We start from the raw sequence: 15,566 nt of genomic DNA, 5'->3' as shown, positions 1-15,566 counted from the left end.
CCTCCTATCTGGAACATTGGAACAATGAAACCAAATTCCCAAAGTAAACTGGATTGCTATCGGGCCCTAAACAGAGAAAACACCCTGACAGAGTATCTCTTCACTGTCAGAGATACGAAGCAGAGACGCATCCTGACCAAGTACAGGCTCAGTGACCACAGCCTGGCCATAGAGACAGGCCGACACAGGCAGAGCTGGCTGCCCAGAGAGGAGCGGCGCTGTGGTCACTGCGAGACAGGAGAGGTCCAGACAGAGATGCACTTCCTCCTCCACTGCAATAAATATGCCAAAATAAGGGACACATTCTTTAATAAATTCATAAATATTGTAAAATCATTTTCTGAATTGATACATGAAAAACAAATAGCTATCCTCCTGGGGGAGGGACACACTGCCCCCCTGGCCGCCCAATATGTAGCCGCCTGCCACAGCCTGAGGGGCTCACTGTGAAAACATACAGGAGCACCAGCTGTAAACTTGTTAAGTATAAATAAAGTAAATGTACATGTCTATTAAGATTTTATTTATACATTATTTTTCTTACCTTTTATTATTTTTCAATTTATGTATATAATATTAACTGCTTTGGCAACACTACGAAACTGTTTGTCATGCTAATAAAGCACCCTTGAATTGAATTGAATTGAATTGAGAGAGAGAGAGAGATTGTGTGAACAGAGCACTGCTGTAATACAGCATGAAAAGAGCCGGTGCAGTGAAGCGATGATTACAATAATGATTATTAAAAGAGTTATATATGATATTAATGATTTAATTGAGGTTATAATGGACAAGTCAAAAGGTTAAAATGTTTGGCTCTATGTAGGTTTCGAGCCGCGCTGTTTGGGGGCCCAGTGCTGCTCCGACGCCGCCGCTCTGATGCTCTGGGCGTTTAACCCGCAGCGCCACCGGAGCAGCACCGTAAAACAACTAGAAGACAGATCTTATAAAGTGTTATTTAGTTGTACATATACTGCACAGCACAAGAAACATTGGGAAAACAAGACAGCTATATGAGTGACATGTAATGTTATATGTACCTTGGATATTTTAGACGTTTTATTAAAGCACTGTCCTGTGCTACTGAAATATCATCAACTATTACAATTTGAAAGCTCCCCAAATCCTTTCAGATGCCTCTCCTAATGAAATGTGTGGAATTCAGATCGGGAATATTTGCCCGTTTGTGATCCATTCGCTTGTTCTACGTGCACATGCCATACAAATGAAAAGAATAGAAACCTATTGTGAATCCAAGGTTGTCTATTAGTGAGTAAGATGTTCATTAGATTCACATTTGAGTTGTATTTCATGTCAGGATGTGAGCGCAGTTGTGAAGGATTCAGAAATCAGTTCTTGGAATCGTATCCTAAACTGAGTGAGGGGCTGGATTTGAACTCATGAAGATTTCAGGATCTTGGATGTTATTCCTTGCCCTGATGAGGGGTACTCATGAAATATTGAAGGGACCCAGAAATCCACATTGGCTCTGCCATGATCTATGTAAGGCCACTACAAAGAGATCTTAATATGGATAAGGTACGAGCTTATTGTTTTTTGTTTTCATGTGTTTCCTAGTGCCAGTACATGATTATTCACCAGTCTTCTGTGCTGGGTTTTGAGGGTTTCACATGAAGCTGTATTGTAACATTTTTTTTGCTGTGAATCATGTGACTGCTGCAGTGCATGTTTTAGGTTCCTGTACTGTCCTTATCAACTGGGCCCCTGATGACGTGCCTCTTGTGACGGAGAGAGAATCACAGTGATGGCTGTAGCAGCGGGTATACAGTACTACATGATCTATTTTTAAAGTCTTACTTGTAGCAAAATGTATAAATGTGTTTAGTTGGTTACAGGAAATATGCATTCTAATTTAGTCTTACCAAAATAAATGTAATGCTCTCATTAAATGATTTCAAAATGAAGAAAAGCTGATTGGCTGCGATTTGATTTAATATCGTTTAAACTGTGATTATATGGTGTAGAACCGTGTGGGAAATAAGTGGAGAAATCGTGGAGATAAAGCAAATAGAACTTTAATCGAGCCGCTCGGAAGCCCCACGTCAGGAATAATTCCTTCAGTGAGAACTTAATGTTTACCAACATGAGTGCAGCTTTATAGGAAAATGACGTAACATCTTATGGCCGTTCATCCAATCAGAAGATACAGGTCCGGGTCCGTTTTATGATCTGTCCTCCCGTGAAGAGGTGATGGATCCAAAGCAGATGTCCGTCTTTGATGTGCACTAGGAAGATGCGATCCCACGGTCGTCATTTACCTAGTGTCAATCGCTCGTTAACAGAAACAATTCCTGCCTATCTGGAGAAACGATTAAGTCATAAACAAATTCTCAGCAGACATCTGTAGGCTATTTCGGCACTGTGTGATCTTTCATTTCTGACAGGAGTTTCTAACAAACCAACCTTGTTGACCCTTTACTTGTGCTGCTAAATCTAATCTGCTCAGTCTGTATACAAACTACTTCTAATGCTAGTATTAATATAAAACATTATATAGTTATCACAAAACACTTTCTTCAACTTCCTATACAGAGTCTTCATTCTCTGCTGTTTGGCAATAGAGCAAAGCAGAAAGAAGCCAAAAAGTTATGTTTGTCAGTTACAAGCAAATCCCCTTAGGGGTTAGGAAGATTTGACGCTGCGTTTTCAGCTCCTTCATCCCAACCCTTCCCCGTGGGGTGTATATGTGTGTACGGCGAGTGTAAGGGTGTCCCTGCTGTCTGGGAGAGCGATAAGTGTGTGTCCCTAAATGTGAATGTACAGAATGTCCTGAAGGTGTCTCATGGAGCAGAGTGACCTTTGTAATAGTATCTTTCCAATGCATCCTTTGGTTTTCCTTGAGTCATGAGGTTTATTGCCTTTGATACTAAATCCATTTGTCCTCAGTCACATGGAGCCTCCAGAACCAAGGGGATAGAATAAGATTTGTGTCAATGGGTGTGTGAGTTTTGCTCCTCCCGAGTGAGGGACGGTGTCGTTTAGTAGAAATTTAGAGAAAGTCTGCCAACGAGGGTGTTTTAATTGCAGCTGTAACCATAGTAGATACATTATGAGGTTTACAAAGTTGTTGAGATGCTCTTTGAACAGTGTATTTAAGACATAAAAAAGAAACATACAGACATAGCAGAATAGTAACTACCGATATCAATCCATGTAACACAATCATACCCAGATTACCAAAGGTATCAGCAAGCCATCCCCAGAGGGTTTTTCCTCCGGAGGACTGGTGTATCTTTGTAGTTGCTTTGATTATTCTGATCCATCTTCGGTCTAAAGTACCATTCTCCTGTGATGCCTAAGGCATAATCATATGCATACCGTACATTAGAGGCAACTCTAAGTTGTGAATAATCAGAAAATCCTGGAATTGGAATGGGGATCATTGGAACCCCTTTCTTAGTGTCGTGTGGAATGTGGGAACAAACCCAACATTTTGTTTTATTAAGGGCATTTGCATAGGTGCGTGTCATTTGGACACATTTGTTATCTGTCCATGATTCAACTAAGGACATACTCATAATTTTTGATTACTTCTCCTGCTGTTGTTATAAACCCTCTACGTTCCCAGGTTGCCATATAGTCGTGTACTACTCCAAATGCATAGTGACTGTCAGTGAAAATGTTAACTTTAATGTCTTTCGCTATTTTTAATGACTCAGTCAGCGCCACGAGTTCTGCCACTTGGGCTGAACAGTGTCCTGGCAGGGATCCTGTTTTTACGACGGTGCTATCATCCAATACCACCGCCCACCCAGTGTGGGGAATTCCATCTTTTATTTTCCTGGATCCATCAACATATAGTTCCAAGTCAGGGTCTGTGAGGGGGTTTTCTAGGAAGCGACTGTGGTCCTCCTGGAGAACCAGCTCAGAGCATGTATGCTCTTCTCCCTCCCCTAACATCCCATCTGCTGGGTTTACTCGTGTGTCTTTTATTATTTGTATGGATTTATCTCTGGGGAGCAAAACAGCTTCCCATCTAGCTCGTCTACTATCGGAGACTGAACGCAATTTGCCGGTGTGTAATAATTCAACTAACGTGTGTCCTGTGTGCAGAATCAACTGTGTGTTCATTACAATCGAATCGCATGCCTGCACTGCCCAAGAGGCGCAGTCTACTGCTGCCATACAGCGATGCATGCCTGCTGCTACCGTAGGTTGCTTTGTGGAGTAATAGGCGACGGGACGTGTCGGAACTGCTGTATAATAGATCCCATCTTGGGAACAGTAGAGGTGAAATGGTTTAGTATGATCTGGTAACCCGAGGGCGGGGGCATTGCTGAGAGCCTGTTTTATTACACGATAGGCTATTTCCTGTTCATGTCCCCAGTCTATGGGGTCCAAGGGAGCCGGGCTCCCTTTGATTAACGCCTGTATCGGACCTGTGGCTTGTGTGAAATTAGGGATGAAAGTGCGGCAATCATTAAGGAGCCCCATAACTTTACGCACAGCCCTAACATTATGTGGTTTTGGCATATTTAGAATGGCTTCTTGCCTATTATGCGTCATAGATTTTTGTCCTTGTGAAATGTTGTGTCCGAGATATTGAACCTTAGTTAAGCCTATTTGTGCTTTCTTAGGGCTTGCTTTAAATCCTGCCTTTTGTAAGACACCGAGGACTCATCAGGAGACGCAATCAAAAGATCATCCACGTACTGGATGATTAAACTATTCCAGGGTGTCAGATCCATTCCTTCTAAGGTCTTGGCCATTGCCTGGTGAAAGAGTGTCGGACTGTTGTGAAATCCCTGTGGCACTCTAGTCCATGTGTACTGTTTGTCACATACAGTAAACGCAAATTTATCTTGGGAATCAGAGTGGAGTGGCAGGCTCCAAAATCCATTGCTAATATCCAGGACGGTAAAAATAGAGTGTTCAGGTTTCAAATCATTTAATATAGTGTTGGGATTGGCTACAATCGGGTGTAACCGGGGTGTAACTTTATTCAATTGTGTGTAATCAATTGTGAGTCACCATGAGCCGTCTGGTTTTGCCACTGGCCAGATTGGAGAATTAGTGGTTGAATGCGTTTCGCGTATTATTCCTTCATTTTGCAATGTTTGAATAATTGTCTGAACTGCTGTAAAAGCTTCTGGTTTAATAGGATACTGTTTATGTGCTTTGTGTACTGGACCTGGGATTACTATAGGTTCAATTTGTGCCAGACCACAATCTAGTTTATGTGTTGCCCAAACATCAGGAAATTCCTGACATACGTGTCCAAGTGGTGTGTCTGGCCATATATGAGGTGTTGACGGTGTGAGTGAGATACTAGCACAATTTGTTGCGTATCTTTGTGTATTCTTTTTATTCCCGTGTGTATTGGTCCATATTATGCAATTATTATTAGCATCCACTAGTGCGCCGGCTTCTCTAAGGATATCTATACCTAATATTGTCCCCTTTTATACAGGTAACGAGCTGAGATTAGGAGCACTCCCTTTAAGAGAGTGCTCCTAATCTCAGCTCATTACCTGTATAAAAGACACCTGTCCACAGAAGCAATCAATCAATCAGATTCCAAACTCTCCACCATGGCCAAAGAGCTGTCCAAGGATGTCAGGGACAAGATTGTAGACCTACACAAGGCTACACAATTCCCTCCATATCGGAAGTCCTGCAATGATCCATGTGCTGCTTGGAGGTGCACCAGAAACGGCCAGTCTTGATATTTATGATTGTCCAGATATTGATGTCCGTGAAACAATCAAATTAGTAAGTATTTCAATGGTTGAAACTTGTGTTTGCTCTGTATTCTAAGTTTCTGTGCCTTAGGGAACCTTTGTGACATACTAAAAGGACATACTGGTAAGATGTTGGGCACTTTTCAAACAACAAAAATGGCATTTGGTTAGTTATAAGGGACATTTATACCAGTCTGTGCAAATATCTATGCATATTCCAATGTTTGCTGCAGGACTTACAGATTGAGTGAGGGGGTCAATATGTTTGATTCAGAACTAACCACTGCTTCTTCAATTTTGTTTTAAACATAATTTAAAAGAAAAGTGGGCTATACATTGGTCTTGATAAAAGGAGCAGTGGTCCCTGAAGCAATTATTTTAGTTTTTTGGTCACAATTCCTAAAACCCATTTTCTGTAAAATATGTTATCAACTTGCATTAATATATTATCCAAAGTACAATCATACTAATCATGAAGATGTTCGTATTATTATATTCTAAGGGTTCTAGTCTATTGTGTATTGTGTTTATTATTAGGCCCTTCTCTTATGTTTTACAGTTGTTATTATTATTCCATACAATACAGGGATTAAATTAAGTATTTTAACCACAAACTTGAAGACAAAGTCTTTGAGGAAAGCAGGGCCCTGTTCGTTCCAAGGGTCAAGTTTCTTAAGACTCAAATAGCTATTTAAATGACTTTCGTATTCAGTCGACTTAGTCAATTGTCCAGCTGGATGGCTGGGCACAGGCGGGCAGCGCAGTCTGTAAAGTTCTTTATTTAATAAAGTCCTTTAAAAGAATTCTTCCTACGGCTCAATCTCCTTCTCCCAGTTTAACCCTTCTGTTGCTGGCAAAGACTTAGTTGGTTTCTGGTTCCGGTTCTGGCAACAGAGATACAAGTTCAGCTGTGGCAGCGAGTTACTGGTTTAGGTGAGAGAGAGATAGAGATGCCGTGCGTTATCCTTTATAGGCCTGTCAGATCAATAGGTGATTGGTTCTTTAGTTTGTGAGATTGGATTTCGGTTTCAGCCCCCAGTGTCCTATTGGAGGGGGGCTTGATTTATGACTGATGTCAATCCATGCCATCTTTTGGAAATGCCGGTTGGCACGGGTTCGTAGCTCTGTGTCGGGATTTCGGCTCTCGTCCATTTCAAAGAGTTTTTATTTCCTACAGGCCCCCTTCCCCAGACATCTCACAGCAGGGATTCCAAGCTATTTGGCCCATTCTCGGTGCCATCCTCCCAAGACTGTCACTTTGATGTAAACCAGTTCACATGCTGATGAGTTAAGGAAATCTGATAAATTTGGGGGGGAGAGGTCTTCTTTAGATCAGTGCTTCAGCTCAGAGCTAAAATGCTCTTATCAGAATACACCCAACATAACGCTACACTGGTTAATTCTGTTCTGGGAAAACCACAATCCTGCAGGTTTAATAAGTCTCTCTACACATCAGTCCCTGAGTACCTTCAACCAATGGTCATTTTGACCAATTAAGCCCAAGAATTGAGTCAATTAAGTTGTCAAGGACTACCCAGTGAAGACGTGAACTCACGACTAGGTCACACTGTGAGCTCACCAGAGCAGACATTACACTGAGCTCACTGTGAGCTGACTTAGCGCTTTTCCAGCGACATGGTGCCGGTGCTGGAGCCGGAGCTGCTGCTCGGCCTGGGATCCAGCTGATCTTTTTTGAACCGGCCCGCTTTTCCACCGGTTTTGACGTCACTGGATGTGGGCGTTCCCAAGCATGGAGTAGAAGTGGAGAAACACAGCAATAGTAATCAGCACCGAGGCGACTGCGTCTTTAAACCCCATTTAACATCACAATCAAACTCATTCCGCGTCTATGGCAAATCGTAACCCTAATGTTACAAATGTTCCCTAAATATGTGTTTTGCAGAATACACAAGCAAACGTTATGGAATATCAGCATTTTATCGACACACATGATAGAACTTATTGTTCTTTAACATTGATGAGAATAATTAACATGAATAAACTTACTGCTGAAGATGTAACCCTTACCCAGTGGCTAACCCTAACTATGTTACAGATGTTCCCTAAACACTTATTTTGCAGGATCAATAAAAAATTGTTAGGATTTTTTAAACTTTTACTGACACACATAGTTAATAGCAATGTGTTATAACTTTACCGAAAATAATAATCTGTATATCTTTAATTGTTTAGACGTTATTAAGATATAATGCATCTTTCACACAGGGAACATTTGTAACATGTTAGGAAAAACAAACAAATGATTTGAAAATATTCATAATTACAGCATACAATTTGTCAGGCTTCATAAGAATGGTATTTATAACATACTCTGTAAAAATCAAGCAAATAGCATTTGTGGTTCACGAGAAAATATATATATATAATCAAAGCTATCAGACTATAGCAGCCGGTGTATGAAGACACATACGATTATACAGCATTATTTGGCAGCTTCGCAAGACCTAATTTGAAACGTTGTTGGTAAGTTAGATAATTAGTGGGGACCCTCTATTTGCAGTTCTTCCCCTCCATAATTGCTAAAATAAAGTTTTACTGACATTTTATTGACCCTACCACTGCATAGGGCACATCTGTAACATGAACGCTACTGAATGGCACATACATTGAAAACTACGGAGAACTGAGACAAATCCACTTTACACTTCATAAATAATCTTAAAACGTTTCCAACCAAGGCAACACCCACTTGAAATACGTTCATTCTCATTTTTGGTAAACAAAAAGAGAGATTGTTACATATGTTCCCTATGATGCATCTACAGAGAGAGAGAGACAGACAGACACTAACACTCTCTCTCTCTCTCTCTCTCTCTCTCTCTCTCTCTCTCTCTCTCTCTCTCAGCTGGGAGTGTGTGGGAGGGGTCTGCAGTGAGCGGGAGTGCTGCTGAGAGCTCTGTCCTTTGGCTGCGTTTTTTTGTTGCTTTACTTTTTTCAGTTTGTTTATTTTGTCTTCTGTTTTCAGTGCTTTTCTTATTGTGGGGGAACAGGGGAGGGGAGGGGGGAGTACCGGTAGTTCTTCCCGGGTCGGGGGGTCGGACCCCCTGAATGCGTCTTTTGAAAAACTGACCCGACGCCATGGAGTCAAGATCGCTCCGGTGCAGTTCTGCCCCCTAGAGCAGTGTGTGTTAGCGGTTGGGGAGGTAGCAGGGTGTGAAAATATCAAGTCTGCTGCCATTGTTATCTTCTTAAAAACCACTGATCTGCTCAATCAGCTAGTGGCTAATGGCACAGTGTTAGACGACACTTTCACCCCGGTGTTGCCGCTCGCTGCTCCTGCCCGGAAGGTAACGCTGTCTAACGTCCCTCCGTTCATCCGCACCGGCTCGGGCAGCTGATGTCCGGCATTAAGAGGGTCCCGCTGGGCTGCAAAGCCCCGCAACTGAAACACGTCGTGTCCTTCCGAAGGCAGCTGTATATGATCCTCAATAACATCAATGAGGATCTTAATGTCTCCGAAGTTGGATCTCTCTTGCTGCCACCACCACGAAGATTGCTCTTTAGTAATGTTGGAAAGTCAAAGACAGCAACCGTCAGGGTTCTTGCATATGACGTATTCGTGCTGCACCTCTCTGCAAGGATCCAGGACAGTTTGTCAATGTAAACTCCAGTGCCTGGGAATATTTCCACCTAAAAGACAATGGTAAATAAAAAACAAGTTTATCCCCAAACTATTCTTATATTACGTTAAGTGGAATACATTATCAGTAAGGCTGTGATTTTGTTACAGAAATGTGTTATTAAAGACCACAGTATGTCTCAATTCTAAGTTTATTAATTTACAGACATAATAAAGTCAGTGAATCTGTGACACCCATAATTCAATTACATTCTTATTATCAACTATAACTATGAATATAACTGATAATGTAGCATCATTAGATTGTTTACAACCAATATTTGTTTTCAATATATATATTTTTACCTTGTCTTTGTAATATTGTAGACCAAGAGTGTTATACCTGTTTTGGTGATTCTTTGTCAGATTCAGAACAATTTGCTGTGGGGCTGTCAGAACCACTTGATGGTGACACACTTTTGTCTTCATTGCTGATAAATGTGGCTTTTGTTACAATTTTTTTCAGATTGTCCAAAAGGTCTGGAATCTCTGGAGAAAAAAACCTTAGTATTAAATGATAATCATTTCTAGTAATATATTTAATACAAAGTGAAAACAAAACCATCAATGCCTGCAATTATACTTGAGAGACTTGCTCTATGTTATTGGCAAACTGACCTTTTTGTGGGTCATTAACATTAGCTACAAAAAAAATAAAAAAGATAAAATACAAGAATTACCAGGTCTAATGTAATGCATATAGTCATTAATGTAGGATTATGAAGTTATGTTGAAAAACTTTATTTAATAATCAGTATTATTAAACTATTAGACAGTGCACATTAAGAGTCTGTATTGTGGTTCTAGATTACTTCAGTATGATCAACTATAATACATTACTCTGGAATCTAAATTACTGAAGAATAACATTTATCAAGGTAAGGAATTATTTGCTATAAATAAAAAAACTTACCATCAACCATACGGTTTCGAAGACATTGGTTTTCATTTTTAAGTCTTGTGTTTTCCTTTTCGAGCTGCTTAACTTTTTGCTGTAGCTCAACTTCACTGGACTCTTTAAATGTCTGTAGAATATGACGGGATCTAATTCTTGAAGCTCCATCGGTTTTCTTTCTTATTTTGTGCTGTATTCAGAGAGGAAAAGAGTTTAAAATGAAAATATATATATATATGAATATGATTAAAAAAAAACAATCCTGCAATACATTTATTTAATATTTGCAGTAATTATCTCACCGGTAACTGTGGTTCATCAAGGTCACTATCATCTGAAATTTGAAGTTTTTTGTTTGGTTTAGGTACTCTCTTCATTTTAGGACAGGGCATTTTTGTTAGGTCATTAAGTTTTCTTCTTAGTTCGCCTTCTTTTCCTAAAATAAAAATAAAATAAATAAAACCCTGCATTATGTCCACAGATATTTGGGGATTATATTTATTTGTCATAAAAATACTGTGCTTTGACCATACAAATTAAGATGAACAGCCAACACTGAATCAAAACTGAAGTTAAATTATATCTGGTTTAATTTATTTTGTGATTTGGGGGATTTTATTGTATAGCACAACACACAATAAATCGTTCTTACAAATGCCAGTCAAGTATGACGAGTTTTAGCGCCCTCACCACCACCTACCATGTTATAAGAGTATGTTAGAAGTACAACACATTAATAACTTAAACATTCATTTCAAATATACTGTGATTGTATATATCAAATAGCATGTAAAGACTTTAATGTTTTTTTTTTAAATAAACATTGTTACCAGTCATAATGATCTGCGCTTCATGGACAGGCCATCCACCTTTTGGAGGTTTGTTCGTGTCTCTCCACTCTGCTCTGAAGTTTCAAGTCGTCTCTTCGTCATCATCAGCAATGCTGAATAAATCAAAATTGCGAAAGCAAGCAGTGGGAATCACGCTGTAAGAGTCTTTGTCGACCCCGCTTTCCCACTTCACCAACACGTGCATCACCGCCATACTACCTTCACCTTCTCGTCCGTTTTTTCTGCACCTTTTTCCCCCGACAAGTCACGGCACAAAAAACAGTCCCGCTCTGCATTCTGGTACTTGGCGTTCTTAATAACACCAACAGGGTGTAATCGCATAGACCACTCGAGTATAAAGTACTACATATCCCATCAGTTACAGTTTTTTTTCATCTTCTGAAACTGCAATTTAGCACTTTCAACTGTTTCTTAGTGATTCCTAGAATTACTAACCGGTATTGTAGTCAATGTGTTTATAACCTTTTTTGTTTAACGATTTGTGTGTTATCCTATGGGATCCCATGGTCTTTGATTTGGTCACGGAAGTGATTTGTCTTTGATTTGTTGATCTAGAGTTGAATTTTAATTAGTTTTTCCCTTTTGTATAATTAGTGTAGTGCTACATTTAGTCTTTGTTTTTAAATAAATTTGACAATTTATATCTTTGGAATTGGTGTCTGCGTCCAATTATTACAGAAATTGAGTTCTACAAGACTCCAGGATTCGTGATAAGGTGATACTATGAATTCACTTCTTTAATTGAAATGTATAAGTGTACCTTACGCTACATATATGTATGTATGTATGTATGTATGTCCAATTGCTTTGACAATACAAATGAATTGAATTGAGAGAGAGAGAGAGAGAGAGAGAGACAGACAGACAGACTGACAAACAGAAAAACAGACAGACACAGACACACACACACACAGAGCCAGCCAGCCAGCCAGCTCAGCGATGACATCACGAGCCTCTCTCAGCTGACTGCTATGACATCACAGAGCACGTACATTCCGTTGCTTGCCGTCTGTCAACCACTCAGTCACTGCCAGCCAGACTGGCTGGCTGGCTGGATGGGGGGGCTGCTTGCTGCTGCTGCGTACCTTAGCAAGCTTATTTGCTTGACCGGCCTTCCTACTCCTCTGCCCACATGCCCACCTATGCCCGATCTGCTGTTCACCTGGATCACAGCTCCGCCCCAACAAGGCAGAGCCCCCCAAGAATGGTACAAACTCACCCACGATCCCCTCCACGGAAAGCTTTAGCAAAAGGCAAAAGCGTTATACGTAATGAAGAGGAACCCGAGTCCAAGACGCATCCGACCAGCCATACATATTTGTGTGTATTAAAGATCACATTTTCTTACATTTAGTTTTTCTGTACTTTATTACATCTTATTGTGATTTATAAAAGTATTGTTTCTTTTCCATATGTATGTATGTATGTGTGTGTGTGTGTGTGTGTGTGTGTGTGTCTGTCTCTGTGTGAAAGTTAGTGTGTGTGGGTGTGACAGTGTGTGTGAGTGTCTGTCTGTCTGTCTGTCATGTAACTCGCACATCTGTGAGGGCACCATTTTTGCAGAAGAGATGTACACATTTTGGAGCAACATATGCTGCCATCCAGACATCATCTTTTCCAGTGACGTCCCTGCATTTTCAAACAGATCACATTTTATTACACTTTGTTTATCTGTACTTTATTACATCTTATTGTGATTTATACTTGTAATGTTTCTTTTCCATATATATGTATGTACAGTGGGGGAAAAAAGTAATTGATCCCCTGCTGATTTTGTACGTTTGCCCACTGACAAAGAAATGATCAGTCTATAATTTTAATGGTAGGTGTATTTTAGCAGTGAGAGACAGAATAACAACAAGAAAATCCAGAAAAATGCATTTCAAAAAAGTTATAAATTGATTTGCATGTTAATGAGGGAAATAAGTATTTGACCCATTTTCAATGCCCTGGCTTAGGGAAGGAGGTTCTCACCCATGATTTGATGGTACATGGCCCCGTCCATCGTCCCTTTGATGCGGTGCAGTTGTCCTGTCCCCTTAGCAGAAAAACAGCCCCAAAGCATAATGTTTCCACCTCCATGTTTGATGGTGGGAATGGTGTTCTTGAGGTCATTCCTCCTCCTCCAAACACGGCGAGTTGAGTTGATGGCAAAGAGCTTGATTTTGGTCTCATCTGAGACCACTTTCACCCAGTTCTCCTCTGAATCATTCAGATGTTCATTGGCAAACTTCAGACGGGTCTGTACATGTGCTTTCTTGAGCAGGGGGACCTTGCGGGCGCTGCAGGATTTCAGTCCTTCACGGCATAGTGTGTTACCAATTGTTTTCTTGGTGACTATGGTCCCAGCTACCTTGAGATCATTAACAAGATCCTCCCATGTAGTTCTGGGCTGATTCCTCACCGTTCTCATGATCATTGAAACTCCACGAGGTGAGATCTTGCATGGAGCCCCAGACTGAGGGAGACTGACAGTTATTTTGTGTTTCTTCCATTTGCGAATAATCGCACCAACTGTTGTCACCTTCTCACCAAGCTGCTTGGTGATGGTCTTGTAGCCCATTCCAGCCTTGTGTAGGTCTACAATCTTGTCCCTGACATCCTTGGACAGCTCTTTGGCCATGGTGGAGAGTTTGGAATCTGATTGATTGATTGCTTCTGTGGACAAGTGTCTTTTATACAGGTAACGAGCTGAGATTAGGAGCACTCCCTTTAAGAGAGTGCTCCTAATCTCAGCTCGTTACCTGTATGAAAGACACCTGGGAGCCAGAAATCTTGCTGATTGATAGGGGATCAAATACTTATTTCCCTCATTAACATGCAAATCAATTTATAACTTTTTTGAAATGCGTTTTTCTGGATTTTCTTGTTGTTATTCTGTCTCTCACTGCTAAAATACACCTACCATTGAAATTATAGACTGATCATTTCTTTGTCAGTGGGCAAACGTACAAAATCAGCAGGGGATCAAATACTTTTTTCCCTCACTGTATGTATGTATGTATGTATGTATGTAAGTTTGTGTGTGTGTGTCTGTCTGTGAAAGTGATTGTGTGTGAAAGTGTGTGTGTCTGTCTGTCTGTCTGTGAAAGTGTGTGTGTGTGTGTGTGTGTGTGTGCGTGTGTCTGTCTGTGAAAGTGTGTGTTTGTGTGTGTATGGGTGTGACAGTGTGTATGAGTGTCTGTCATGTAACTCGCACATCTGTGAGGGCACCATTTTTGCAGAAAGAGATGTACACATTTTGGAGCAACATATGCTGCCATCGAGACATCATCTTTTCCAGGGACGTCCCTGCATTTTTCAGCAGGATAACGCCAAACCACATTCTGCCCAGATTACAAGCGCATGGTTGCGTAGGCAGAGAGTGCGGGTGCTAGCATGGCCTGCCTGCAGTCCTGACCTGTCTCCGAATTGAGAATGTGTGGCGCACTATGAAGTGCAAATTAAGACAACGAAGGCCCTGTGCAGTTGCGCAGCTGAGGAAATGCATAATGGATGAATGGGGGGAAATCCCACTTGCTAAACTTAACCAAGTGGTGTCTTCAGTGCCCAAGTGCTTAATAAGTGTTATTAAAAGAAAAGGTGATGTTACATAGTGGTAAACAGTCGACTGTCCCAACTTTCTTGATTTCTTTTCACTGCTAATGAGATGCTGTAGAGTGAGTTAGTTATATTGCTTTCAGGAGCTCTAATCGTATTGATGAGTTCATGCAGCATTTGTAATTGAATTTCAAAAAGAAATCTTTGCTGTCTGGCCTGTGTGTATGAGATGTACTCTGTCAATCTTTGGCTAACAACTGAAACATTGGTAGAACAGAAATGGCAACATAAAAAAGAAAAGTACATTTTAAAAGAGCACATTAAATAGGATGAATATACAGTTTTTTACAATCACTTTGTCACTAATTTCAGAACCTTGATGTCATTTTTCAAAACTCTAGACACAAAACTCAAAACGGTCATCACTTGTAACACAGGCTGTCCAATGTTCAAAACATTGCATTGTGCATTCATATCTTTAAAGAAACCTAGCACTTGCAGACTTGTTGGTTCAAATAACTCATTTATCATGAAATACCATAGTAACATAGTAACACAGAAGATACCGATAGTTTCACTGTGTAGTTGTTCGTACAATCATTAAATATTGTAGTACAAAATATGTGATACATGTTTCATTATGGTACTACACATAAATACATCACTGTAAAAGGACTAGTAGAGAGAATACTACAGACACAGTGGAATCATTGAACAAAATCTGAAATGTATTGATGCAATACAATCAAATCACACCATAGGTTTCTTTGAATCCATGCAAAAATAATTAGCTACAAAAACGAACAAAACTACAGTAAAATGTCAACTGCAGTGTTCCTCACCTGGCTTAGTGTAAAAAGCAAAACAAAGGATTGATTACTGTACTTCTAAATTTCCATCAGCCCTGTGTTCAGGTTCAGGTTCTCACAACCATTTTT

At 40.3% G+C, this 15,566-nt stretch overlaps 1 non-coding gene across 1 annotated transcript; it reads right to left on the bottom strand.

Moving 5' to 3' along the window:
* Positions 1–12,264: 12,264 nt before the first annotated feature.
* Positions 12,265–12,379, bottom strand: LOC136739590 (U5 spliceosomal RNA). Its single transcript, XR_010812914.1, has one exon. It is a non-coding gene; the product is annotated as a U5 spliceosomal RNA (small nuclear RNA).
* Positions 12,380–15,566: the final 3,187 nt, after the last annotated feature.

The sequence above is a fragment of the Amia ocellicauda genome, unplaced genomic scaffold, assembly GCF_036373705.1.
Source record: "Amia ocellicauda isolate fAmiCal2 unplaced genomic scaffold, fAmiCal2.hap1 HAP1_SCAFFOLD_61, whole genome shotgun sequence".
NCBI lineage: Eukaryota > Metazoa > Chordata > Actinopteri > Amiiformes > Amiidae > Amia > Amia ocellicauda.
The sequence above is the reverse complement of the archived record's forward strand: the minus strand, read 5'-3'. Positions and strand labels throughout refer to the sequence as shown.